At 37.0% G+C, this 26620-nt stretch overlaps 1 protein-coding gene and 1 pseudogene across 1 annotated transcript in view; one reads left to right on the top strand and one right to left on the bottom strand.

Annotated features, from left to right (window-relative positions):
- VWA8 (von Willebrand factor A domain containing 8) overlaps positions 1-26620 on the top strand; it is a 398456-nt gene that overhangs the window by 16205 nt on the left and 355631 nt on the right. The gene's annotated exons all lie outside the window — the stretch shown is intronic.
- On the bottom strand, positions 18941-20745 carry LOC103892228 (lysine--tRNA ligase-like; annotated as a pseudogene).

Here is a 26620-nt window from a genome sequence, read left to right as displayed (position 1 = left end):
AGTTATCAATCTTAGCAAGGATCCTTTTTATATGATAAGTCAGTTTTTCTCTGCTATCAAGATACTGTCTTCCAAGATACTCTCTTCAGCTTTTTGATAGTTTGACTGTGGATGTATCTAAGCACAGATTTCTTTGAATTTACCCTGTTTTGAGTTAGTTGAGCTTCTTGGATGGGATGTGCAAATTAATGTTTTTCATCGAAGTTGGCAAAATTTTGGCTATTATTTTTCATTATTATTTATTTATTCTCTTTTCTCTCTCTCCTTCTAGGGCTCCCATTATATTTGATAGATTTGATGGTGCCTTACAAGTCTGTGAGACTCAGTTCATTTTTCTTTATAATTTCTTCTTTCTGTTCCTTAGATTGGATCATCTCAACTGACTAATCTTTAAGTTTGCTGGTTCTTTCCTCTGCCTGCTCACATCTGTTGTTGAGCCCCTCTGGTTAATTTAATCAGAGTTTTCAAGTTCAGAATTTTTATTTGGATCTTGTTTTATAATTTCTCTTTATTGGTACTCTGTTTCATGAGACATTGTTGTCATACTTTACTTCTTTAGACATGATTTCTTTTAATTCTTTGAATGTATTTGTGGTAGCTGATTTAAAGTGTTTTTCTACTTAGTCAAATGTCTGGCTTACTCAGAGATAGTTTTTATTGACTCCTTTTTTCTGTATGTATGAACCATACTCTCCTATTTCTTTATTTCTTATAATTTTGTTGTTATTGAAAGTGGACGTTTTAAATAGTATAATCTCTCCTTCCCAGGCTTTGTGGTTGCTCCTTGAGTTGCTGCTTTTTTTTAGTGATGTTCCTAGTCTATTTCTTTAAAGTCTGTGTTCTTTGTCATGCCTTGTTAGCTTAGTGGTCAGCTAATGTTTGAATGGAGATTTCTTTAATGCCTTGAATCAATAAGTCTCTTGGCTTTTGTTGAGAGTCTGTGTGTGCAAGTTGGGCATGATTTCAGTGCTCCATAGGTAGCTTACCATTGTGTCTTAACCTTTTCTTTCTGCTTGTATGGACCCTCAAGGTTAGTGGAAGGTGAGAGATTACACGCTCTTCTCAGGATTTTCCTGAATATATGCGTGGCCTTCCAGATTCCTAGGCATACACTGAAGCTTTTCAAAGCCTTCTGCGAACATCTCATTTTCAGTTTTTGTTTTTGTCTTTAAAGTTTTTTGGTTGTCCTCTTGTTAGCTCCAACTGGTTTTACTGCCTCAGGCAGCTGTGATGTTAAACAATTGTTGTTGATTTTTTTTGACAAATGCCCCGAGTTAGTGCTGTTTGCATACAGTAGCTCTGAGTACATCAAATAAAGACAAATTCTAAAAATGGAGCATTTCAGGGAGCTGCCAGACAGGTCAAGTAGGGATAATTTTCTGGGGATGAGGCTTTTGAGGAGCTTCTGTATAGTTCTGTTCACTTCGGTGACTTCCAGGCTGCTGGTTTTCACCATGATTATGGACAGTTTGTTGTAAAACAACTGGGCTCACGCCTGTAATCCTAGCACTTTGGGAGGCTAAGGTGGGAGGATTGCTTGAGGCCAGGAGTTTGAGACCAGCTTGGGCAACATAGTGAGACACTAAGACCCTGTTTCTACAAAAAAATAAAATAAAATATTGTTTTTTATTGTGATTGAGGCTGCAGTGAGCCGTGATTGTGCAATTGCATGCCTCCTGCCTGAACAACAGAGTGAGACCCTGTCTCAATAAAAGAAAAAAGAAAAGCAAAGATAATCACAGAGCTAGGGACATGGGGATGGGGTTAGGGCAAATTAACCCTTTTTCTTACATAAATGCATGTGAGATTGTTGAAAACTTTTTGATTTCCAGAGTTCTGAAGAAGTTGAGTTTGACAATTTATGCCATTATTATTGTTTTTTTTAAGAAGGAATGAATTTTCAGAGGTCCTTACTCTATTCCAGTAATGCCTGTCTTCTCACTGTGGTTTATTTATTATTATTATTATTATTATTATTTTATTTTATTTTATTTTTTTTTGAGACAGAGTCTTGCTCTGTCTCCCAGGCTGGAGTGCAATGGCTCAGTCTTGGCTCACTGCAGCCTCTGCCTCCCAGGTTCAAACGATTCTCTTACCTCAGCCTCCCGAGTAGCTGGGATTACAGGCTCACTCCACATTGCCCAGCTAATTTTTGAATTTTTTTAGTAGAGACAGGGTTTTACCCTGTTGGCCCAAGCTGGTCTTGAACTCCTGACCTCAGGTGATCCACCCACCTTGGCCTCCGAAAGTGCTGGTATTATGGGCATGAGCCACTGCACCCAGCCTCACTGTGGTTTAAATTTGCATTTCTCTGATGAACAGTGATGTTCAAGATATTTTTCTGTGCTTATTGGCCATTTGTATTTCTACTTTTGTGAAGTATATGGTAAAGTCAGTTGCCCACTAAAAAAATTGAGTTGTCTGCCTTTTTATTATTGAGTTGCAAAAGTTTTTTTATGTATTATGGATCCAAGTACTTTGTCATGTATAAGTATTATGAATACTTTTTCTCAATCTATTTGCTTAGTCATTTTCTCGTTGATATCTTTTGGTTGGCAGAAAGTTTGATTACACGTAATTTATTGATTATTTATTTTTTAAAGTTAGTGCTCATTGTGTCAGAAATCTTGGCCTACACCAAGATTGTAAAGACATTCTGTGTTTTTTCCTAAGAATTTTATAGTTCTGCTTTGTTTTAAAAGGATAGGTCTATTACATCTCTGCTTCTAAATTCATCGGCACCATTTTTTCATAATATAGCCTTTATTAGTTAAATATCTGAGAATCTGTAGTGATGAGTGATATCTGTAGAATCTATAGTGATAATTCTCTATTTTGTTCCTGATACTGGAAATTTGTATTTGTGTTTTTTCCTTTTCTTTTTAATTAGTCTTTCTGTGGGTTTATCAGTGTTAATAACTTTTCAAGGAAACAGCTTTTGACTATTGATTTTTTCTGTTGCTTGTCCATTTGTTATTTCATTTATTTCCAAGCATTAATACTTATTTATTTTTATTTTAATTCCTCTTCTAACGCCAGCTTCACAAACTATGGCAATCCTGGGGCCAAAGAGGTCTGTGAAAATCTCTTTGCTGTATAGCTGCCGGATTTTTGGAATGCTGGGGAATTCTCTTTGCTATTCAGTCTTGTATTCTGCTTGCTGCAACTCAGCTGTCTCTTGTCTTGTACTGCCCTCAGCCTCCAGAGGCTACTTCAGTGAAGGTGGAGAGTGCTTCTGAGGGATTTATCTCAGCTATCTGGCCCCAGTACGATCCTTAAGGAACTGCTGTCTTGCACTGGATAAAGACCTGGAGTGCCTAGGAGGAATCTCTGTCACCTCTTCTCTCCTACCACTGGCCTTTTAGTGGGATGTTGCCTTGCACTAGGGAAAGGTCCAGCATGCTTCCAGAAGAATATGTCTTAGCTCCTGCCCTGTATTTGGTCTGTAGTGGCCATCCCTGTGTGCTTGTAAGGACTGTTGGGAAGGAGTAGGTGGGTGGATGCAGGTTTTCTCTGTGGCTGGGACTTCTCAGTACATGATGTCTGCCCATGCGTGGCCATTGTAAGTTTGCTGAAAGTTCAGTTTGTTTCTCCTGACACATCTATGGCAGATTGTTTCTCCTCCTGCCATTCTACCAGGGGTGAAGTTAGCTGCGGGTCTATTCTTTCCTTGAAAAGGCTCAGTCTTTTCTAGAATTTAGTTCACATAGGCTTCTTTGTTTTCTTAGCTGTATGATGAGTTTCAGGAAACTGTGATTTTTATAGATTAGCTGGTTTATTCTGGTTGTTAGTTTGGAAATAAAATTCTCTTGGAACTCATCCTAACTAGAAGTGGGAGTTGGGAATATTTATTTTTAATATTCATTATTTAATGGTTATGCTTAAGTGTATTATTTTAATAGGTTTTCTTTTCCAGAGGTAAGACTAATGACATAAGTTCTTCAACAAGTTGTTATACTTGTCTGGAGAAAAATTAACAAAATAGATGTATAATAACTTACATGCCATGGACACATGATAATTGGGGGAAAAAGGGCACTTTTCCTGCTTTCTGGGTCTTCTCTTATTATGAGTGTAGCTAATGTTTTACAATAAACTTGAGAGGCAAGGGATAATATCCAATCTTGACAGACAATAGGAAAACTTTTATGTAATTTGAGTTCTGTAGGAAAATGATTGCTGGGGTGGAAATTATGTTTAAAATTTCGGCTGTACTACTTTCTAGCAGTGCCAGTTTCTGCAGGTTATTTCACTGCGCTGAGCCTCCTTGACTATATAGGGGTGATTGTTTCAACTTCACAGATATGTTATAATGATTAAATCAAATAGCATATGTGAAATGTGTAGGATACTGCCTGGTGCTTAGTGCTCAATAAATGTGGTTGTCCACACAACCATTCTTCCAGTCTCCTGATTCTTGTTCCTTTTCGTTTTCCATTATTCAATGCCTGTGACACTGTTGAGTATGGGGATTACTAGGGGCTGTTATGATTATGCTTAAGAGATATGCTAAAAATATTTTAGTCTTCATTTAGTCTTGTTCTTAATAAATAAATTCTGTGTACATTTCATCTAAATTTGATTTTTAATTTAGGTTGTTTGCAGGATTTCAAATGGCTGTAGGCTTTTCAAATAAGCTTCGATTTCCTTCAGAGATCAAATATACTGTGTTTGCAGTGTAGCAAGAATGTTGGCATTTTCAGTCTCACCTAGACGTGAAGCATTGTCATTGCCTGATAGCATTCAACAGAGGATAGCATTAGCCATTCCTTCTTTTAGCTTCTAAGGTGCCGTATTATATCTGGGGTCAGCTGAAGTACTTGTCATAGTCACAAATGCTGAATTATATTGGGAATCCTCTTAAGTGAGAGAATTCACAGTATTATCTATATTAGCTTTAAGGATTTAATAGATTGTAGCAATAATACACACTTTAAAAGCATAGGCTTTGAGTGAATGTATTTTAGTGTTTTGCAAATGACTGAGGGGCAATACAGTGGCTGGCTGAGAGCAAGTCATCAAAAAACCTCCAAAAATCACCACATTTTCTTGTTTACATACTTTTATTTTAGTTTTCATTCATCCTTTAGGTAATCAAAACTTTTTGTTTGTTTTTTGTTATTAGTAGTTTGCTCTTTGAAATTTACCTGAAGAGTTAATATTGAAAGCAGTTGAATAGCCTGTAGACCCAATTTGCATTTTCTATTCTTGCTATTCATTCATCATTATTCCTACCATAATCACAATATATGTATTCCTCATCTGTTAACCTTTGTACATCAAGATGATGATGTTACTGTATGTTTTATCCAGTAGTAAATTGTTGCATTGTTTCTACTAATCTTATTATGAGCAACTGTGTCCATTTGTAAGAAAAAGTCGGCTAAAGGTTTGATGAACTTGAAATAAGAGAAGTGACTGAGCTACATCAACCAAAATCTTTAGCCACACATGCATTATGCAGTTGCTACATATTGATTAGACAGATAAATTGTCCCGCATAATACAACATGTTTTTGTGCATTCATTTACTGTATTGTTTTCAAATATTGTATTTGTTCAACTTTTTCTTCCTCTCTCAGGGACTGTTTCCAAAATGAGTGAATTATAGTTCTTTGGCTTCACTGTGGCTGTTACTTGATTGATTAGAGATTATGGCTTTGGATTATGAGAGAATTTTGATGGACTTTTTTTTTGTCTCTTTTCGAGTTTAAAAAGTATTTTAAAGTACTTTGGCAATGGTGTTTTGTTGAAGTTTGATACCCTCTTACTTTTCTTCTTGTATTTATGCTTTGATTTACCTAATTCTAAAAAGATTATTGCTTTTTAGATATTTAATATTTTCAAGTGAAACATAAAATGATAGACTTTCATTGAAGAAAGGGACTTGAGCAATTATTATCCTCTCTGAAACTTTCAGTTCATAGCCAGGAAAGTAGGACCAGAGAAGGAGGTCAGAAGACTGATTAATTAGTAGCAAAGCCCAGATTTCCTGACTTCAGTTTGGTTTTCCTTTTGCAATCTGCCACAATGTCTCTAGCTATTTACTAGCTACTCTTGATTTTCCTGAGAATAAGTCCTGGAATGAGAAGAACAGTGTGTTAGAAAATTCTTTTGGAATTTAAAAGTGTGAAAGATTATTGAAAAGTAATGAGTTACTTGAGGCATGACAGTGCTATTTTATTTCTATCTTTATCAAATTTATTGTTTAGAGCACTGAGAATCACTATTATCTTACAGTAATGAAGAAATAATAAAAATCACCATGTTGAAGTGTGAACCCTGATATTCATATTTAAAATTTAATAGAATGGTAGAAATCCTGCTAAGTGGCTGATGCTTAAGACTAGAAATATTCTTAGCTGGAAATCTAAACTTCAGTGCAAAACTACACAAAAGCAGTATTATCGAAGTAAAATTTCTTAATTCATTGACCACCTGAAATAATAAATATTTATAGTCTGCAGGTAGCTGTCAACTTCTCTTTTGAATTGCTTCTGTCTTCACAGCATTGGGCACAGCAGGACATCTTCCCCATGGCAGCATCTAGCACCTGGCACATCACAGACATGAGAGTTGGATTACTCTTCAGTTTTTTTTTTTATGATCTGGGTCTTGTTACCTCCTGCCTTGATCATTATAACTTCCATTTATCATCTTAGTCCCGAGTCTCTCACCTGTAAGTGTTGAAGTGGATAAATGCTTTTTTACTTTTCTGTGTGAAAACGGAATCTTAAGGCTTAGATGAATTTGGCAGTTTTCAAAAAGGGATTCTTTCATGCTTTTGTGCTTGAAGTTAAACTATAGTGTATCAAAAATGGTATTTCTTCCAGGGTTTGCCTTATGAGGTTGTGCTCCAGCATAGCAAGTTTTCAATAGATAACTTCAACCTGACCTCAGAGTTATATTTCTGCTTGCTTACATAATCTTGTTGCAGTTGGTAGACCAATTATACATGAGGCCATTTAAGGTTTACTGGACACACTGAACTCTTACCCAAGCAATTAGGGCCCACAAAGATTTCTGTAAGAATTACAACATTGTGCTTTTAAATGGTGAGTTTTGACATAAAATCCACAGGAGGAGAGAATTTTTTCCTTTAGTTTGTAAATAGTTTTGAGGTTTGAGAAATTCATCAGTGTCATAAATGATAGCATGGAAAAACTGATTTTTGTGTAAATATAGATAATATAGAACATCATTGCAGCTATTTGTCAATTTTAGTGAATTAGTGACAAAAATTACACAAAACTTCACTGGGAAAGTGTTACCTAAGAGTCCCCTACTTAATAGAGTTAGGGCTTGGGAAAAAAATCAAAGATGCAGGGCTGCCGCTACTTAAGATCTGCCTTATTTTCAATAGTTGGACTAATTGCCTCTCATTATGAAAGAATTTTCTTTGAGAAAAGGGTTACCTTTGAGATTTCTTTAGATGTATTTTTTTTTGAGACGGAGTCTCACTCTGTCACTCAGGCTGGAGTGCGGTGGCACAATCTCGGCTCACTGCAACCTCCGCCTCCTGGGTTCAAGGGATCCTCCTGCCTCAGCCTCCTGAGTAGCTGGGACTACAGGTGCGTGCCACTACGCCTGGCTACTTTTTGTAATTTTAGTAGAGATGGGGTTTCACCATGTTGGCCAGGCTGGTCTCAAACTCCTGACCTCATGATCTGCCCGCCTTGGCCTCCCAAAGTGTTGGGATTGCAGGCGTGAGCCACCGCACCTGGCCTAGGTGTATTTTTAAGAATAGAGTCCTTAAAAGGTGGAGGCTCATCAACGTTTAAAGCCCTTGAACATGTTCTGAAGTATCCTGTAGAGTCTCTATAGCAATCTTTATCCAGTGTGCCTACTTGTTCTTTTATCTTCTTTTTCCCAGGCACCATATTCAAGAAGGATTCAATATTTTTGATGCATTTTATTACCTTTTTTTTTTTTTTTTTTGAAAGAGACCGAGTCTCACCTTGTCACCCAGGCTGGAGTGCAGTGGCGATCTCAGCTCACTGCAACCTCTGTCTCCCAGATTCAAGTGACTCTCCTGCCTCAGCCTCCCCAGTAGCTGGGATTACAGACGTGTGCCACCATGTCCGGCTAATTTTTGTATTTTTAGTAGAGTCAGGGTTTCACCGTGTTGGCCAGGCTGATCTCAAACTCGTGACCTCAGGTGATCTGCCCACCTTGTTGTCCCAAAGTGCTGGGATTACACGCGTGAGCCACCATGGCTGGCTGCATTTTATTACTTTTTATTTTCTGCTTACTTCCTCTTGTTGCTTTCTGCAACTTTCACTGCAGATGTATAATTTTAAAAATTAATTTATTTTTTAATTGACAAAAATTGTATATACAGTTATGTGTTGTTTAACAACAGGGTTTTCTTCTGAGAAATGCATCATTAAGTGATTTCGTTGATCCTTGTAACATCACAGTGTGTACTTACACAAACCTACATGGTATAACTGAGGGGTCCAGTACTGGTCTGTGGCCTATTAGAAACAAGGCTGCACAACAGGACGTGAGAAGCAGGCAAGTGAGCAAAGCTTCATCTGTATTTACAGCTGCTCCCCCTTGCTTGCATTACCACCTGAGATCTGCCTCCTGTCAGATCAGTGGTGACATTAGATTCTTATAGGAGGACAAACCCTACTGGGAACTGTGCATGCAATGGATCTAGGTTGTGCGCTCCTTATGAGAACCTAATGCCTGATGATCTCTCACTGTCTCCCATCACCCCCAGATGGGACTGTCTAGTTGCAAGAAAACAAGCTCAGAGCTCCCACTGATTCTACATTATGATGAGTTGTATAATTATTTAATTATATATTGCGATGTAATAATAAGAGAATAAAGTGCACAATAAATGTAATGCATTTGAATCATTCTGAAACCATTCCCCTCCCCCCAGTCTGTGGAAAAATTATCTTCCCTGGTATCAAAAAGGTTGGTGACTGCTAGTATAGCCTACTAAACACTTAGGCTATATGGTACAGCCTGTTGTTCCTAGGGTACAAACCTATACAGCATGTTACTGTACTGAATACTGTAGACAGTTATAACACAATTGTTACACAATGGTAGGTATTTGTGTATTGAAACATTGAAAAGGTAATGCATTAACTACAGTGTTATGACACTATGACATCACTAGGTGATAGAAATGTTTCAATTCCAGTATAATCTTATGGGACCATCATCTAATATGCAATCCATCATTGCCTGGAACGTCATTATGTGGTGCATGACTGTATTTATGGCGTACAACATGTTTTGATATATGTATATATTATGGAAGGGCTAAATCAAGCTAATTAACATGTCTGTTACCTCACATAGTTATCTTTTTTGTGGTGAGAACATTTAAAATCTATTGTCTTAGCCATTTTCAAGTATGCAATGCATTGTTAATAACTATAGTCACTATATTGTACAATAGATCTTCTGAAGTTATTTCTCCTAACTGAAATTTTGTATCCTTCAACCAACATCTCCCCAATGCCCTCTACTCCCAGATGTACAATTTTCGAGCTATGTAATGTGCTAAATAGGCTTCTGTGGATCCATGTGGCAATTTAGTCACCATTAAAGACATTGTTTAAATGAGAAAATGAATTCAAATAGTAAACCCCTAACTTAAAAATCACATTTTTAATGCCTATATAACACAAATGATAGAGAAATAACACACTTAATATACAAGTATCTCTTGTAAATTGATGAGAAAAACCATGTGATCCAGTAGAAAATAAATGAAGGATTTAAACAGGCACAACATAAAAGAGGAAATTCAAATGACCAATAAACATGTGAACGTGTGTTCTAACCCTGCTTAATAGCTAGAGAGATGGAAATTATATAGCAAGATAGTAGACTTTCATACATCACTTGGGCCAAAATTTAAAAATATCGTAATGTCCAATACCTATATAGTTTCAGGGAAATGGCATTTTCATACATTGCTTAGAGAAATATGAGTTCATATGACTTCTTTAGAAAGTAATATTGGAGTAGCGATTAAAATAAAAAGTACATCTTCTGACGTTTCTTTTTTATGCTCTATCCATTAAGAAAAAAAATCAGTACCTAAAAAGGGATAAATGTACACATTATGTATTACAGCATTTTGGTGTTTGTGGTAGAGACAAAAACCAGAAGCAACCTGAGTCTATCAGTGGAGGAGCCGTTGAATAAATTATTGTGTACCCACATTGTGGAATCTTCTGTGGCTATTAAAAAAGAATAAATTAGACTTACATCTTTGTACCCAGAGAGTGTTATAGTTAAGCAAAATAGTACAGATTTCAGAGTGGCATATAAGATATGATACCACTATTGTTAAAAAAAAAAACCTGAAACAATTTGAAACACCTTTACAGGTCTATTACATGTCTGTCTGTTTAGAGAGAAGTGTGGGAGGAGCACTGCAGGCTCTTAACTTTGACTTCCTTGTAGGGCATTGGGTTAAGAGTGGGGCTTGAAAAAGACCATTTATATATTTTTCTTTTTACATTTTTGAATTTTTAAAATTATAGTAAGCATGTATTACATTTGTAATTTTTAAAATAGCTAATAAAAACCTCATGTTTAAACGCAACTTTTATTAAAATAAAGAATGCATCTATTATAAGTTCTAACCACTTTTTCTATGACCTGACCCACAAAAATAAGTTCATGCTTTATGTTTAAGAAATTTGGACTCATTTTATAGGACCTGAAAATTCTTGGTTCTTTTGAGATGTGCTCATAACAAAAGGTCATTCCTTGGTTTTTTTTGTTTTTTTTTTCTTTTATTATTATTATTATTATACTTTAGGTTTTATGGTACCATTCCTTGGTTTTATTTTATGTTTGTGGTTGTCATTGTCATAAATATGACTAGCTATACTAAGCCTAACAAAGGTGCCTTCAGCAAATTATAATTTAGCAATGCCTAATACATAAGCACTTTAGGAGGCTGAGCTGCAAGTTGAACTTTGGATATTAAATTGTGATCTATTGACCAGCCACACTATCCTGAGGTATGTCACCCATCATATTGCTCCTTTCTGTGCGTGTCAGTTCTTTGCTTCCAGTATGGCTGTTATTACTTTGCAGTATGGTTTTTCAAAACATAAGAAGTATAACTTTTTGTTCCTGTTACATATATAAAACATAATCAACATAAAAAACTTGGAAAACATTGAAAAACACAAAAGATAAAACCAGAATTGTCCGTAAGCCTAAATAGACACTATTAATATTATAATATATGTAATTCTAATTTTTAAAAACAGTATTATTAGGTATAACTGACATGCAATACACTGCACATATTTAGAATGTATAATTTGATGTTTTTACATATGTATATAACCAGGAAACATTACTATAATCAAAATACTGATCAAATTTATCTCCCCAAAAACTTACTTGTGCCTCTTTGTAATGTTTCCTGGTGCCTCCATTGCCTAGGAATCATTAATCTGCTTTGTAGATTTATTTGGATTTTCTAGAATTTTATATAAATGGAGTCATACAACATATATACTTTTCTGTCTAGCTTTTATCACTCAGCATAATTATTTTGAGTTTTTTTCTTTCTGAGTGGTATTCCATTGTATGGATATATTACAATTTGTTTCTATATCCGCATGTTGGTAGACATTTGGGTTGTTGTAGGCTCTTAGAAATAAAGCTGCTCTCAACATTGATGTACAAGTCTTTGTATGGACATAGGCTTTCTTTTTTCTTGTGTAAATACCTACATCATGCGGTAGGTGTTTAACTTTTTAAGAAATGCCATTCTGTTTTCCACAGTGGTTTTATCATTTTACATTTCCACCAGCAGTGTATCAGAGTTCCAGTTCCTCTGTATTCTTGCCAGCTCTTGGTGTGGTCAGACTTTTGAATTTTAACCATTAAAATAGTTATGTAGTAGTATCTCACAGTGATTTTAAATTGCATTTCCTAGTGACTAAAGATGTTAGGCATCTGTTTGTGTGTTTATTTATCATTTTTATATCTTTGGTACAGTATCTGGTCAAATCTTTGCCTACATTTTGGGTGGGCTGTTTGTGGTTTTGTTTTTTTTTTTTTTTGAGTTGCTTTTTCTTTATATATTCTGGATATAAGGACTTTATCAGATATAAGATTTGCAAATATTTTATTCTAGTCTATGACTTATCTTTTTTTCTCCTAATAGTGTTCTCTGAAGAGCAAGAGTTTTAAATTTTAATGAAGTCCAACTTATTAAGTTTTTACTTTTATGGATTGTGCTTTTGGTGTCACCTAAGAAATCCCAAAAAATCTTTGTTTAACCGAGGGTCACAAAGACTTCTTTTCTCATTTTTTTCTAGATGTTGTTGTACTTGTGCATTTTACATTTGTGTCCGTCATCCTTTTCTGAGTTAATTCTTGTATGTGGCATAGGGTATCGGTCAAAGTTTATTTTTTGCATATGGAAATCCAGTTATTTCAGCTCCATTTGCTGACAAGACTATCCTTTCTTTACTGAATTGCCTTTGTAGTTATGTCAGAAGTCTGATGTCTTTGTGTATTGTGAGTCTGTTTTTAGACTCTGTTCTGTTCATTGATCTATTTTTCTGTCTTGACATCAGTGCCTCACTGTTTTGACTACTGTAGCTTTACAATTAGTCTGGAAATCAGATAATGTTAATTCTCCATCTTTGTTCTTTTAAAAAGTTGTTTTGGTTATTCTAAGTTCTTTGCATCTATATGTGATTTGTAATCAACTTGTCAATTTATAAAACAACAAAAAAGCCTGCTGGGATTTTTAATGGGGATTGCATTAAATCTGTAGATCATTTTAGAGATAATTACTATGTTAATATTATTGAAACTTCCAACTCATCAACAAGATATATTTCTCTATTTAGATCTTTAATTTCTCTCAGCAATGTTGTATTGTTTTCAGTGTACAGGTCTTGCATATGTTTTGTCAGCTTTATGCTGAGTATTTCATACTTTTTGGTGTTATTGTAAATGATATTGTCTTTTTAACTTAAACATAGAAGTACAGTTGATTTTTGTATACTAATCTTGAATCTTCAGGCCGTGCAAAACTCACTTATTAGTTCTAGACCTTGTTTTTGTAGATTGCATCACATTTTCTATATAAACAATCATGTCTATAAATAAAGACAGCTCTACTTTTTCCTTTCCAGTCTGGATGCTTGTGATTTCTTTTATGTGTTTACCTTATTGCACTTGCTAAAATCTCTTTAATATGTAATTTATTGTGTAAAACATTAAAATATGTTGAATAGAAGTTATGAGAGAGAACGTCTTATTCCGGATGTCGGGGGAAAGGACTTTTAGTCTTTCATTTTTAAGTAGGTTAGGTAAAGGTTTAGATGTTCTTTATCAAGTTAAGGAAGTTTTCTTCTATTCATAGTTTGCTTAGAGTTTTTAATCTGGAAGAGATGTTGGATGTCATTAAGTGCTTTTTCCGTGTCTTTTGATATGATCTTGTGTTTTTTTCTTTTTCTTTCTTTTTTTTTTTTTTTTGTTTATTAATGTGGTGAATTACATTGATTGATTTTCAGATGTTAAGCTAACTTTTCAACTTCTCATTCCTGGGATAAGACCCTCTTGGTAACAATGTGTGAGTCTTTTTATATATTATTGGACTCAGTGTGTGAACATTTTGTTTAGGATTTGTACATTTCTATGAGGGATATTGATCTGCAGCTTTCCTTACTTGTCATGTCTTTGTCAGATTTTGATATGAGGGTAATACTGACCTCATACAATGAATTGGGAATAATTTCCTCCTCTTCAATTTTCTGAGTGAATTTGTATAAAATTGATGTTTTTTCTTAAATGTTTGGTAGAATTCATCAGTGAAGCCATCTTGGCCCAGGGTTTTCTTTTCGGGAGGTTATTAACTGTAAATTCAGTTTCTTTCATAGATATAGTCATTCAAGTTATCCCTAATTGTGTCAACTAAAAAAGGAGCTGACTCTTTTAAGGACTTTGTTCATTTCTTCTAAGTTGTGGAATACATTAGCATAAGTGTTTTGTTTTGTTTTGTTTTTTAACAATATCCACTTATCCTTTTAATATCTGAAGTATCTGTATTTTCTGTCTGTCTGTCTCTCTCTCATTCATGATGTTGGTGAATTGTGTCTTCTCTCTCTTAATAGTCTGACCAGAGGTTTGTCAATTTTATTGTTAGTCTCAGAGAACAAGCTTTTGGTTTCATTCATTTTTCTTTGTGTTTTTGTTTTCTATTGCATTGATTTTTAAGCTATGATGAATATTATTTTCTTTCTTTGGATCTCATTTTCTCTTCTTTTTCTAGTCTCTTAAGGCAGAAGCTGAAGCCATTAACTGGAAACACTTCAGTTTTCTCAGGATAGGCAATTAGTGCTGTAAAATTTTCCCCAAGTACAGGTTTAGTGGAATGCTAAAATTTTTGATACATTGTTTTCACTTTCATTCAGTTCAGAAAGCTTTGTAATTTCCCTTTTAATTTCTTCTTTGCCCATGTGTTAGTTTTTTTTTTTTTTAATTTTGTATATGTAACATATAACATGATGTTATGGGATATATATAGATAGTAAAATGGTTACTATAGTGAAGCAAATTAACATATCCATCATCTCACATAGTTACTCATTTTTTTTTGGTATGGCAAAAGCAGCTAAAAACTACTCATTTAGGAGGAATTTCAGTACAATTTCAGAGTACAATTTTATTATAGTCCTCATATTGTACATTAGATCTCTAGACTTGGTCATCTTACATATCTGCTATTTAAATACTCTGACCTGTATCTCCCCATTTCCTACCCACCCCTACCCCTGGTAACCAATGTTTTTTTCCTATATCTCTGTATTTTTGACTCCCCCTGCACCCCACCACCCCAACCAGATTCCACATGTAAGTGAGCTCATGTAGGGTTTTTTTTTTTTTTTTTTACCCTGGGTCTGGTTTATTTCTCTTAGCATAACGTCCTCCAACTTCATTCATGTTGTGGCAAGTGGTAGGATTTCCTTCTTTTTAAAGGCTCAATAATAAATATTCTTTTTTTTTCCCCCCTGAGACGGAGTCTCGCTCTGTCTCCCAGGCTGGAGTGCAGTGGCGCAATCTCGGCTCACTGCAACCTTTGCCTCCTGGGTTCAAGCGATTCTCCTGCCTCAGCCTCCTGAGTAGCTGGGACTACAGGCATGCACCACCACGCCCATCTAATTTTTGTATTTTTAGTAGAGACGGGGTTTCACCACGTTGGCCAGGATGGTCTCAATCTCTTGACCTCGTGATCCGCCCACCTCGGCCTCTCAAAGTGCTGGGATTACAGGCGTGAGCCACCGCGCCTGGCCTAAATATTCTATTGTATAGATATACAAGCTGACCATCCCTTATCTGAAATGCTTGGGACCAGAGTTATTTTGGATATCAGATTTTAAAAAATTTTTGAATATTTGCTTATACATAATGAGACATTGCGGGGATGGGACCTAACTCTAAACACAAAGTCCAGTTGTGTTTTATGTATATCTTATACACGTAGCCTGAAGGTAGTTCTATTTTTCCCTTGGGGATGCTGAGTAAATTGGGTGTTGAATGCCTGCTTTTTGACTGCGACCTATCACATGCAGTCAGATGTGTGGAATTTTTCACCTGTGGTGTCATGTTGACACTCAGAACATTTCAGATTTTAGAGTATTTTGATTAATGATTTTGGGATTAGGGCTGCTCAACCTGTATCATGGTTTCTTTATTCATTTATCCATTGACATTTTGGTTGTTTCCGTATCTTTGCTATTGTGAATAGTGCTTCAACGAACATGGAGTACAGATATCTTTATTAGGTGATTTTATTTCCTTTGGGTATATATCCAGAAGAATTGCTGAGTCATATAGTATTTCTAGTTTTAATTTCTTTAGAAATGGCCACATTGTTTTCCATTATGGCTGTACCAATTTACATGTCTACCAACAGTATGCACTCTTTTCTCCACACCCTTGCCAACATTTATCTTTTGATTTTTTGATAATAGCCGTACTAACAAGTGTGAGGTGGTATCTCATTGTGGTTTTGATTTGTATTTCCCTGACTCCTGATTTAATGATGTTGAGCACCTTTTCATATACCTGTTGGACATTTTTATACCTTCTTTGGAGAATTCAAATCCTTTGCTCATTTTTAAATTGGGTTGTTTTTGTACTATTGAATTATATGAATTCCAAATTATATAAATTCCAAATTTATAATTTGGATATTAGCCCCTCACCAGATATATGGATTGCAAATGTTTTTTTCCTAATTGATAGGTTACCTTTTCATTTTGTTGATTGTTTTCTATGCTGTGCAAAAGACTTTTAGTTTAATGTAGTCTCACTTATTTGTTTTTGCTTTTGTAGTTTGAGCTTTTGGTTGAGATATCAAAAAAAAATCATTGCCAAGGCCAACGTCCAGGAGCTTTTTTCCAAGGAGTTTTATATTTCAGGTCTTACATTTAGAGTTGATTTTTGTATATGGTATAGGATAAAGGTCTGATTTCATTCTTTTGCATGTGGAAATCCAGTTTTCTCAGCACCATTTATTGAAGAGACTATCCTTTCCCTATTGTGTCCTTGATGCCCTTGTCAAAAATTGGTCGACTGTTTATGTTTGAATTTATTTCTAGGCTCTTTATTCTGTTATACTGGTCTATGTATCTGTTTTTTTGTTTGTTTGTTTTTTGTTTTTTTTTTTTGCCAGTGTCATACCTTTTTAAAAACTGATACATACTGGTTGCACATATTTCTAGGGTAAGTGTGATATTTTGATACACACATAATTTGTAACACAGGGCTGAGCGCAGTGGATCGTGCCTGTAATCCCAGTACCTTGGGAGGCCAAGGCAGGAGCATTGCTCTAGCCCAGGAGTTCAAGATCAGCCATGGCAACATGGTGAGGCCCTGTCTCTATAAAAAAATTAATTAGCCGGATGTGGTGGCACACACCTGTAGCCCCAGCTACTTGGGAGACTGAGGTGGGAGGATTGCTTAAGCCTGGGAGGTTGAGACTGCAGTGAGCTATGATTGTGCCACTGCACTCCAGCCTGAGTGACAGAGCAAGACCCTATCTCAAAAAAAAAAAAAAAAAAAAAAATTTAAAGTCAAGAAATGTGATGTTTCCAAGTTTGTTTTTCTTTCTCAGAAATGTTGGCTATTTGAGATCTTTTGTATTTTTATACATATTTTAGGATTGTTTTTTCTATCTGTGAAGAATGCCATTGGGATTTTGAAAGGTATTGCATGGAATCTGTATACTGCTTTGGATAGTATATACATCTTCACAATATTAATGGACATGGGATATTTTCCATTTATTTGTGTCCCTTATGTTCCTTTTTATTCCTGAGGCATCTGTTGTAATGTCTTTACTTTCACTTTTTATTTATTTGAGTCTTTTTTTTTTTTTCTTAGACAAGCTGAAGGTTTATCAGTTTTATTTTTTCAAAAAACCTCTTAGTTTTGTTGATTCTGTCTATGGTTTTTCTGTTTTCTATTTGATTTATTTCTGTAATGATCTTTATTTCCTTTCTTCTGCTAACTTTGGGTTTAGTTCTTTTTTTCGAGTTCTTGAGGCAAAATGTTAAACTATTCAGAATCTTTTTAATGTAGGCATCTATTGCTATAAACTTCACTCTTAGAACTGCTTTTGCTGCATCCCACAGGTTTTGGCATGCTGTGTTTCCATTGTCATTTGTCTCAAAATATTTTAAAATTTTAAAATTTTCCTTTTGGTTTCTTCTTGGCCCAGTGGTTGTTCAAGAGCATGTTGTTTAATTTTCACATATTTGTAAATTTTCCAGGATTCTTCCTGTTACTGTTTTCTAGTTTCATATCATTATGATCTGAAATGATACTAGATATGATTTCAGTTTTCTAAATTTGTTAAGACTTGTTTTCTGGGCTAACATGGACAATTTTGGAGACCATTTCATGTGTGCTAGAGATAAATGTGTATCCTGCTGATGTTGGATGAAAAATTTCAAATATGTCTGTTAGGTTTATTTGGTCTAAGGTTCAATTCAAACTCAGTATTTCCTTATTAATTTTCTGTCTGGTTGATATATCCTTTGTTGAAAATTGAGAATTGAAGTCCTCTATGATTATTATACTGCTCTCTATTTATCTCTTCATGTCCATTAATATTTGCTTTAATGTATTTAGGTGCTACAATGTTGGGTGAATATATATTTATAATTGTTATGTTCTCTTGAAGAATTTACTCCTTTATTATTAAATAATGACCTTCTTTGTCTCTTGTGACAGAATTTGACGTGAAGTCTCTTTTATTAGATATTAGTATAGCCATTCATGCTTTCTTTTGGTTACCATTTCCATACAATATCTTATCTTCTTCCATCCCTTTACATTTGGCCTGTCTGTCCTTAAAGCTAAAGTGAGTCTCTTGTAGGCAGCATATAATTGAATTCCCCTCTTTTTTTTAAATCCATGCAGCCACTCTTAGATAATTTATTTACATTCAAGATAATTATTGATGGGTAAGGACTCACTGTTTCCATTGTGTTATTTGTTTTCTGGCTGTTTTGTAGATCCTTTGTTCCTTTCTTTCTCTGTTGTTACTCTCTGTGATTTGATAATTTTCTATAGCACTATGCTTTGATTTTTTTCTCTGTATTGTTTTTGTATCTGCTATACTTTTTTGTTTTGCAGGTACGATGAGGCTTACAGAAAACATCTTATTATGTTTTATGTAATTTTTACATAAATTTTACATAAATTTTTACATAAAACATCTTATTATGTTTTGTTTTTTTTTTTTTGAGAAGAGACAAATGGTTTATTTGGTAACAAGGAATAAAAAGAAATTCTTAATTCTTTGTCTCTCTTCTGATGGCTGAATGGAACTGTGGTAGTCAAATGGAAAGCAACACACAAGAATTCCCTTGCAGACCTTGATCTTTTGCAGATGTGCAAAGATGCTTGACTTATACAACTTGCAATTATTATTTTCTAGACAGAAGTGCCAGCTGTTGTGCTTTCCAGCGTATCAGTGGTTGCTACATTCTCCTTGTCTTTGGGTTTCATAGCAGGAAATAGAAGTACTTCCTTGATGTTGTTGGAATCTTTTGAGAAAAATGGTGACTCAGTCAATGCCCATGCCCGTACGTATTCCAGGGCGGTACAGAAGTTTTCATCTATGAAATAGCCTCATCCTCACCTGTGGCCTTGGCTTTGGCCTGTTCTTCAAAAACCCGCTGCTGTGGCACAGGATCATTCAGCTTAGTTTAGGCATCGCATATCTCTTTCTTCATGACAAGCAGCTCAGAGTGCTTGGACAGATTCTCTTTAGAGCAGTGCCATTTGCCATAGTGCTCATTATCTGTGGATGATCACAGATTAATGTAGGATTGACGCAAATCACTTCCAGGAACTCCCCTACAAGCTTGTCAAGGAGCCTGGCTGTGGTCCAAGGTAGAGGGCATTCAACAGCTTTTGCCACACAGATATCATTAAGAAGTTTGCAAGTTTCATCAGTTTCAAAGAGGTTAGTTTCTGGCAGCTTTACCCCCAGGGCTTTCTCAAGTTCTACCATGCTGATTCTCTGGAAGGGTGGGGTGAAGTCAGTTATCATAGGCCTGGCCCTATGGGCCATCTGGGTGGTAGCTGACCTTGTAACTGCCTGTAATATGCTTTACCATCCCTGAAACCATCTTCTCTGTGATTTCCAAGAGATTGTAGTAGTCTGCATAGGCCATGTAGAACTCACAGGTGGTGAACTCAGGATTGTGCCTCAAATCAATCCCTTCATTCTGGAACTGGCGTCCAGTTTCATAAATCTGCTTGGTGCCACCAACCACTAGCATCCTATGATAGAGTTCTGGAGCAATTCTCATGTCCAGCTCATTGTCATAAGTGATGAAAAGCTTGGCCACAACTCCCCCTGGGATGATATTCATCATGGGAGTTTCAATCTCTAGGAATCCCAGTTCATCCAAGAAACTTCTTATACGTGTGATGGTCTTAGAGCAGATGATAAATTTCTGCTTCACAAAATCATTTAGTATCAAGTCCAAGTATTTCTGACGATACCTGGTTTCCTGGTCTTTGAGGCCACAGTGAAGATGAGGTAACATATGCATGCGGGGAGACAGCAGTGTGATCTCATAAGGAATGATGCTCAGCTCACCCTTCTTGGTTTTCCCGGGGTTCCCCTGAACTAATTATGTCTCCTTGATGCAGTTTGTTATTAATATGAATAAATTCTAATGATTTATAATTTCTGGGATTCACCATGACTTGCAACTTGACCCCCTCTCCTTGAAGGTCATAGAAGATGAACTTTCCCTCAGAAGCTCTTTTAGCATGGATCCTACCTGCAACCTTTAAGGTGACATCATTCAGGTGACCCCCAGGCTGCTAGTGACTATATTCTTGGATGAAGTCATTGAGTGAGATGTCTGCATGGAACTTGTGTGGGTATGGGTGTTCCCCATTGACATTCAGTTGATAAACTGCCTGACTGTGGATCTTGTAGTATTGATTTGGGTCAAAGCTCTTCTCCTCAGTACCCACACCACTGTCAGTGGTATGGTTGGTGACAGCAGCTGTGGCCTGGTTTAGCTATTTCTCACTGAGTTCTTTCTGCTTGGCCTCCTCCTCTGCCACTTCCTTCTTGGCTTTCAGGGATCTCTTCAGCTCATTCTTGCTCAGTTTTGGCTTGCTACCATCCACTTTCACCTCAGCCCCCTGTACCACTGCCACCTTTACAGAAGTCTCCACCCAAAAGTCCATCTTATAATTGACTATTTTAAGCTGCTAACAACTTAACTTCTGCCACATACAAAAACTCTAGACTTTTACGCACTCCTCAGATTTACATCTTTTTATATTGTGTGTTCCTTAACAACTTATTTTAGCTTTAGTTATTTTTGACTGAATTGACTTTTAACCTTCATAGTAGAGATATGTGTGATTTACACACTGTTTACAGTATTGGAGTATTCTGGATTTGATTATGTATTTACCAGTGAGTTTTATACTTCAATATGTACTCATAATATTAATGACCATTCTTTTATTTCCACTTGAAGAACTCCCTGAAGCATTTCTTGTAAGGCAGGTCCAGTGATGATGAATTCTCTCAGTCTTTGCTTGTCTGGGAAATACTTTATTTCTCCTTAATTTCTGAAGGACAGTTTTTCTGGGTGTAGTATTTTTGACTGGCAGTTTTTTTCTTTCAGTACTTTGAATATATTATTCCATTCTCTTCTGGCCTGCATGGTTTCTATGGAGAAATCTAATAGTCTAATGGGGATTCCCTTATATGTGACTTGATGCTTTTCTTTTGCTGCTTTTAAAACTCTCTGTCTTTGACTGACAGACTAATTATAATGTACGTCAGAGAATACCTCATTGGATTAAATCTGTTTGGAGACTTAAGCTTCATGAATCTGATGTCCATATATCTTCCAATACTTAGGAAATTTCAGCATTTATTTCGTTAAATAAGCTTTCTGTCCCTGTCTTTGTCTCCTCTCCATCTGAATATCCCATAATGTATTTGTTCACTTAGTAGTGTCCCATAAGTCCCATGGGCTGTCTTCACTCTTTTTCACTCTGTTTTCTTTTTCTTTCTTTTTTCTTTTCCTTTCTTCCTTCCTCCCTTCCCCCTGCTTTTCCTTCCTTCCTCTCCTCTCCTCCCCTCCCCTCCCTTCCCCTCCTCTCTCCTCTCCTCCTGTTTCTGTTTCTTTTGACTGGGTAATTTCAGAAGAGCTATCTTCAAGTTCAGATATTTTTGGTTTTGCTTGATCTCGTCTGTTTTTGAAGCTCTGTCTTGTATTTTTTATTTCATTGACTGCATTCTCCAGTTCCAAGATTTCTATTTGGTTCTTTTTTATGATATCTATCTGTTTGTTGAATCTCTGAGGTTATAAATTGTTTTCCTGATTTCATTGAATTTTCTATCTGTATTCTCTTATATCTTGCAGAATTTCCTTAAGATTGTTTTTTCGAGTTCCTTTTTAGGCCATTTGTAAATATCCATTTCTTTGGGGTCAGTTACTGGGGAATTATTATGTTCTTTTGGTGGTGTCATGTTTCTTTGCTTTTTCATTTGTGTGTGTGTTTGTGTTTGTTTGTGTTCTGATGCTGATTTCTGTGCATTTGATAGAGCAGTCACCTCTTCCAAACTTTACAGAGTGGCTTTTGTAGGGGAAGACTTTCACCTGCAGATGGGCCTGAAGATACTGGTTGGGCACGTTGGAGCAGTGGTGTAGTCTCTGTGCAGCTACAGCTTCTTTAGTTGTGATCAATTTCAGCAATGACTACAAGTGTCTTGGTGGTCTAGGCTGCAGGAGTTTGTGTCAGTGATGGTGGCAGCATAGGTTGTTAGGGTCCTCAGTGGCCAAAGCTCCAGGGATCCTCCTGTTCTTGTCTTTCCCACAATGGAGAGTCTTAGATGAGGGTATCTCTCTTGATGTCTGGTCTGACACAGCCCACAGGCAGATGCAGCAGCATGGGGATCTGGGTCACAGGTCCGGAATTCCTAGGCCCGGGGTCTTACAAAATTACTGAAACACTATGACTTGAGGTGTTGGTTCACTTTCCAAGGCAAAAGTGGATACAGTTCTCCCACAAAGCTGAGGTCTGTTTCTCTGAAGCACTTTCTTTTTTTTTTTTTTAATTATACTTTAAGTTCGAGGGTACCTGTGCACAACGTGCAGGTTAGTTACATATGTATACATGTGCCATGTTGGTGTGCTGCACCCATTAACTCATCATTTACATTAGGTATACCCCCAAATGCTATCCCTCCCCCCTTCCCCCACCCCACAGCAGGCCCCAGTGTGTGATGCTCCCCACCCTGTGTCCAAGTGTTCTCATTGTTAATTTCCCACCTATGAGTAAGAACATGCGGTGTTTGTTTTTCTGTCCTTGTGATAGTTTGCTCAGAATGATGGTTTCCAGCTTCATCCATGTCCCTATAAAGGACATGAACTCATCCTTTTTTATGGCTGCATAGTATTCCATGGTGTTTATGTGCCACATTTTCTTAATCCAGTCTATCATTGATGGACATTTGGGTTGGTTCCAAGTCTTTGCTATTGTGAATAATGCCGCAGTAAACATATATGTGCATGTGTCTTTATAGCAGCATGATTTGTAATCCTTTGGGTATATACCCAGTAATGGGATGGCTGGGTCAAGTGGTATTTCTAGTTCTAGATCCTTGAGGAATTGCCACACTGTCTTCCACAATGGTTGAACTAGTTTACAGTCCCACCAACAGTGTAAAAGTATTCCTATTTCTCCACATCCTCTCCAGCACCTGTTGTTTCCTGACTTTTTAATGATTGCCATTCTAACTGGTGTGAGATGGTATATCATTGTGGTTTTGATTTGCATTTCTCTGATGGCCAGTGATGATGAGCATTTTTTCATGTGTCTTTTGGCTGCATAAACGTCTTCTTTTGAGAAGTGTCTGTTCATATCCTTCGCCCACTTTTTGATGGGGTTGTTTTTTTCTTGTAATTTTGTTTAAGTTCTTTTTAGATTCTGGATATTAGCCCTTTGTCAGATGGGTAGATTGTAAAAATTTTCTCCCATTCTGCAGGTTGCCTGTTCACTCTGATGGTAGTTTCTTTTGCTGTGCAGAAGCTCTTTGGTTTAATTAGATCCCATTTGTCAATTTTGGCTTTTGTTGCCATTGCTTTTGGTGTTTTAGACATGAAGTCCTTGCCCATGCCTATGTCCTGAATGGTAATGCCTAGGTTTTCTTCTAGGGTTTTTATGGTTTTAGGTCTAACATTTAAGTCTTTAATCCATCTTGAATTAATTTTTGTATAAGGTGTAAGGAAGGGATCCAGTTTCAGCTTTCTACATATGGCTAGCCAGTTTTCCCAGCACCATTTATTAAATAGGGAATCCTTTCCCCATTTCTTGTTTTTGTCAGGTTTGTCAAAGATCAGACGGTTGTAGATGTGTGGTATTATTTCTGAGGGCTCTGTTCTGTTCCATTGGTCTATATCTCTGTTTTGATACCAGTACCATGCTGTTTTGGTTACTGTAGCCTTGTAGTATAGTTTGAAGTCAGGTAGTGTGATGCCTCCAGCTTTGTTCTTTTGGCTTAGGATTGACTTGGCAATGCGGGCTCTTTTTTGGTTCCATATGAACTTTAAAGTAGTCTTTTCCAATTCTGTGAAGAAAGTCATTGGTAGCTTGATGGGGATGACATTGAATCTATAAATTACCTTGGGCAGTATGGCCATTTTCATGATGTTGATTCTTCCTGTCCATGAGCATGGAATGTTCTTCCATTTGTTTGTGTCCTCTTTTATTTAGTTGAGGAATGGTTTGTAGTTCTCCTTGAGGAGGTCCTTCACATCCCTTGTAAGTTAGATTCCTAGGTATTTTATTCTCTTTGAAGCAGTTGTGAATGGGAGTTCACTCATGATTTGGTTCTCTGTTTGTCTGTTATTGGTGTATCAGAATGCTTGTAATGTTCGCACATTGATTTTGTATCCTGAGACTTTGCTGAAGTTGCTTATCAGCTTAAGGAAATTTTGGGCTGAGATGATGGGGTTTTCTAGATATACAATCATGTCATCTGCCAACAGGGACAATTTGACTTCCTCTTTTCCTAATCGAATACCCTTAATTTCTTTCTCCTGCCTGATTTCCCTGGCCAGAACTTCCAACACTATGTTGAATAGGAGTGGTGAGAGAGAGCATCCCTGTCTTGTGCCAGTTTTCAAAGGGAATGCTTCCAGTTTTTGCCCATTCAGTATGATGTTGGCTGTGGGTTTGTCATAAATAGCTCTTATTATTTTGAGATACGTCCCATCAATACCTAATTTATTGAGAGTTTTTAGCATGAAGGGCTGTTGAATTTTGTCAAAGGCCTTTTCTGCATCTATTGAGATAATCATGTGGTTTTTGTCTTTGGTTCTGTTTATATGCTGGATTACATTTATTGATTTGCGTATGTTGAACCAGCCTTGCATCCCAGGGATGAACCCAACTTGATCGTGTCAGATAAGCTTTTTGATGTGCTGCTGGATTCGGTTTGCCAGTATTTTATTGAGGATTTTTGTATTGATGTTCATCAAGGATATTGGTCTAAAATTCTCTTTTTTTCTTGTGTTCTCTGCCAGGCTTTGGTATCAGGATGATGCTGGCCTCAAAAAATGAGTTAGGGAGGATTCCCTCTTTTTCTATTGTTTGGAATAGTTTCAGAAGGAATGGTATCAACTCCTCTTTGTACCTCTGGTAGAATTCGGCTGTGAATCTTTCTAGTCCTGGACTTTTTTTGTTGGTAGGCTATTAATTATTGCCTCAATTTCAGAGCTTGTTATTGGTCTTTTCAGGGATTCAACTTCTTCCTGGTTTAGTCTTGGGAGGGTGTATGTATCAAGGAATTTATCCATTTCTTCTAGATTTTCTAGTTCATTTGTGCAGAGGTGTTTATAGTATTCTCTGATGGTAGTTTGTATTTATGTGGGATCGGTGGTAATATCCCCTTTATCATTTTTATTTCGTCTATTTGATTCTTCTCTCTTTTCTTCTTTATTAGTCTTGCTAGCGGTCTATCAATTTTGTTGATCTTTTCAAAAAACCAGCTTCTGGATTCATTGATTTTTTTGAAGTTTTTTTTGTGTCTCTATCTCCTTCAGTTCTGCTCTGATCTTAGTTATTTCTTCCCTTCTCCTAGCTTTTGAATGTGTTTGCTCTTGCCTCTGAAGCACTTTCTAACAGCTTGCACCCAGGGGGCAGGAATATAGCTGTGGCTCTGACCCTGGAGGGCAGGGTGCAGAACTGGCATGGCTCCAGGGAAGAAGGGGAGCCTCAAAGTTTCCGGCCCCAGGGAATAGGGCCAGAACAGCTACAATTTGGGACCTAGAATCAACAGGGCACAGTGGCAACTTGAGCCCTGGGAGATGAGATGTCACACACTAATTACTCTTGATGCTGGGATGGTGACACTCAGCAATAGCCCAGGTTCTGTGCAGCCAGGTGCAGCACTGTCAAGAACCCAGAAATGGCAAGGCACAGATACGGCCCAGGGAACAGGGAACAGTACAGCCTTAGTCTACCGCCTGGGGAGGTGGAGCTCCTCAGCCGCTCAAATTCTGAGTTCCTAGTCCTGTTCTAGGGAGGAAAGGCCCTTTGGCCATTTGACCTGTAGGGCAGAGGCACAGCTCATCCAAGGCTTTGATTCCCTGGAAGTAAGATGCCATATCAGCCTGGCCCTAAAATATACAGCTACATGGGTTGGAGGAGGTGCTAGGTCCCTGAGAGGCAGGGTCCAGTGTCGGCTATGGCACTGGGTAGGACATCTGCTCTGGTGTGCTGGAGGGTTGGGGCATCCAGGAGGATAGGATTTTGCATTGGTGTGGTGTCTGGGGATAGTTTGATGCTGTGGGTCCCCAGTGAGAGAATCACTTCAGCTTAGGCCTTGAAGGGCAGGGTACACCAATGTCTGGGATGCAGGGGATGGAGCAGCTTCAGGGTAACTTGGAGCATAGCAGTAGCTAAATTCAGGGATTGGGGGCTACCAGGTAGCTGTGCTGCAGTGATGGCAAAGCCTGCAGGATGGAGGGGTGCAATGACTACCCATCCCTGGAACAGGATGCACTGGAGCAGCGGCTCTGGTTACAACACAGTAGCA

The sequence above is a fragment of the Pongo abelii genome, chromosome 14, assembly GCF_028885655.2.
Source record: "Pongo abelii isolate AG06213 chromosome 14, NHGRI_mPonAbe1-v2.0_pri, whole genome shotgun sequence".
NCBI lineage: Eukaryota > Metazoa > Chordata > Mammalia > Primates > Hominidae > Pongo > Pongo abelii.
The sequence above is the reverse complement of the archived record's forward strand: the minus strand, read 5'-3'. Positions and strand labels throughout refer to the sequence as shown.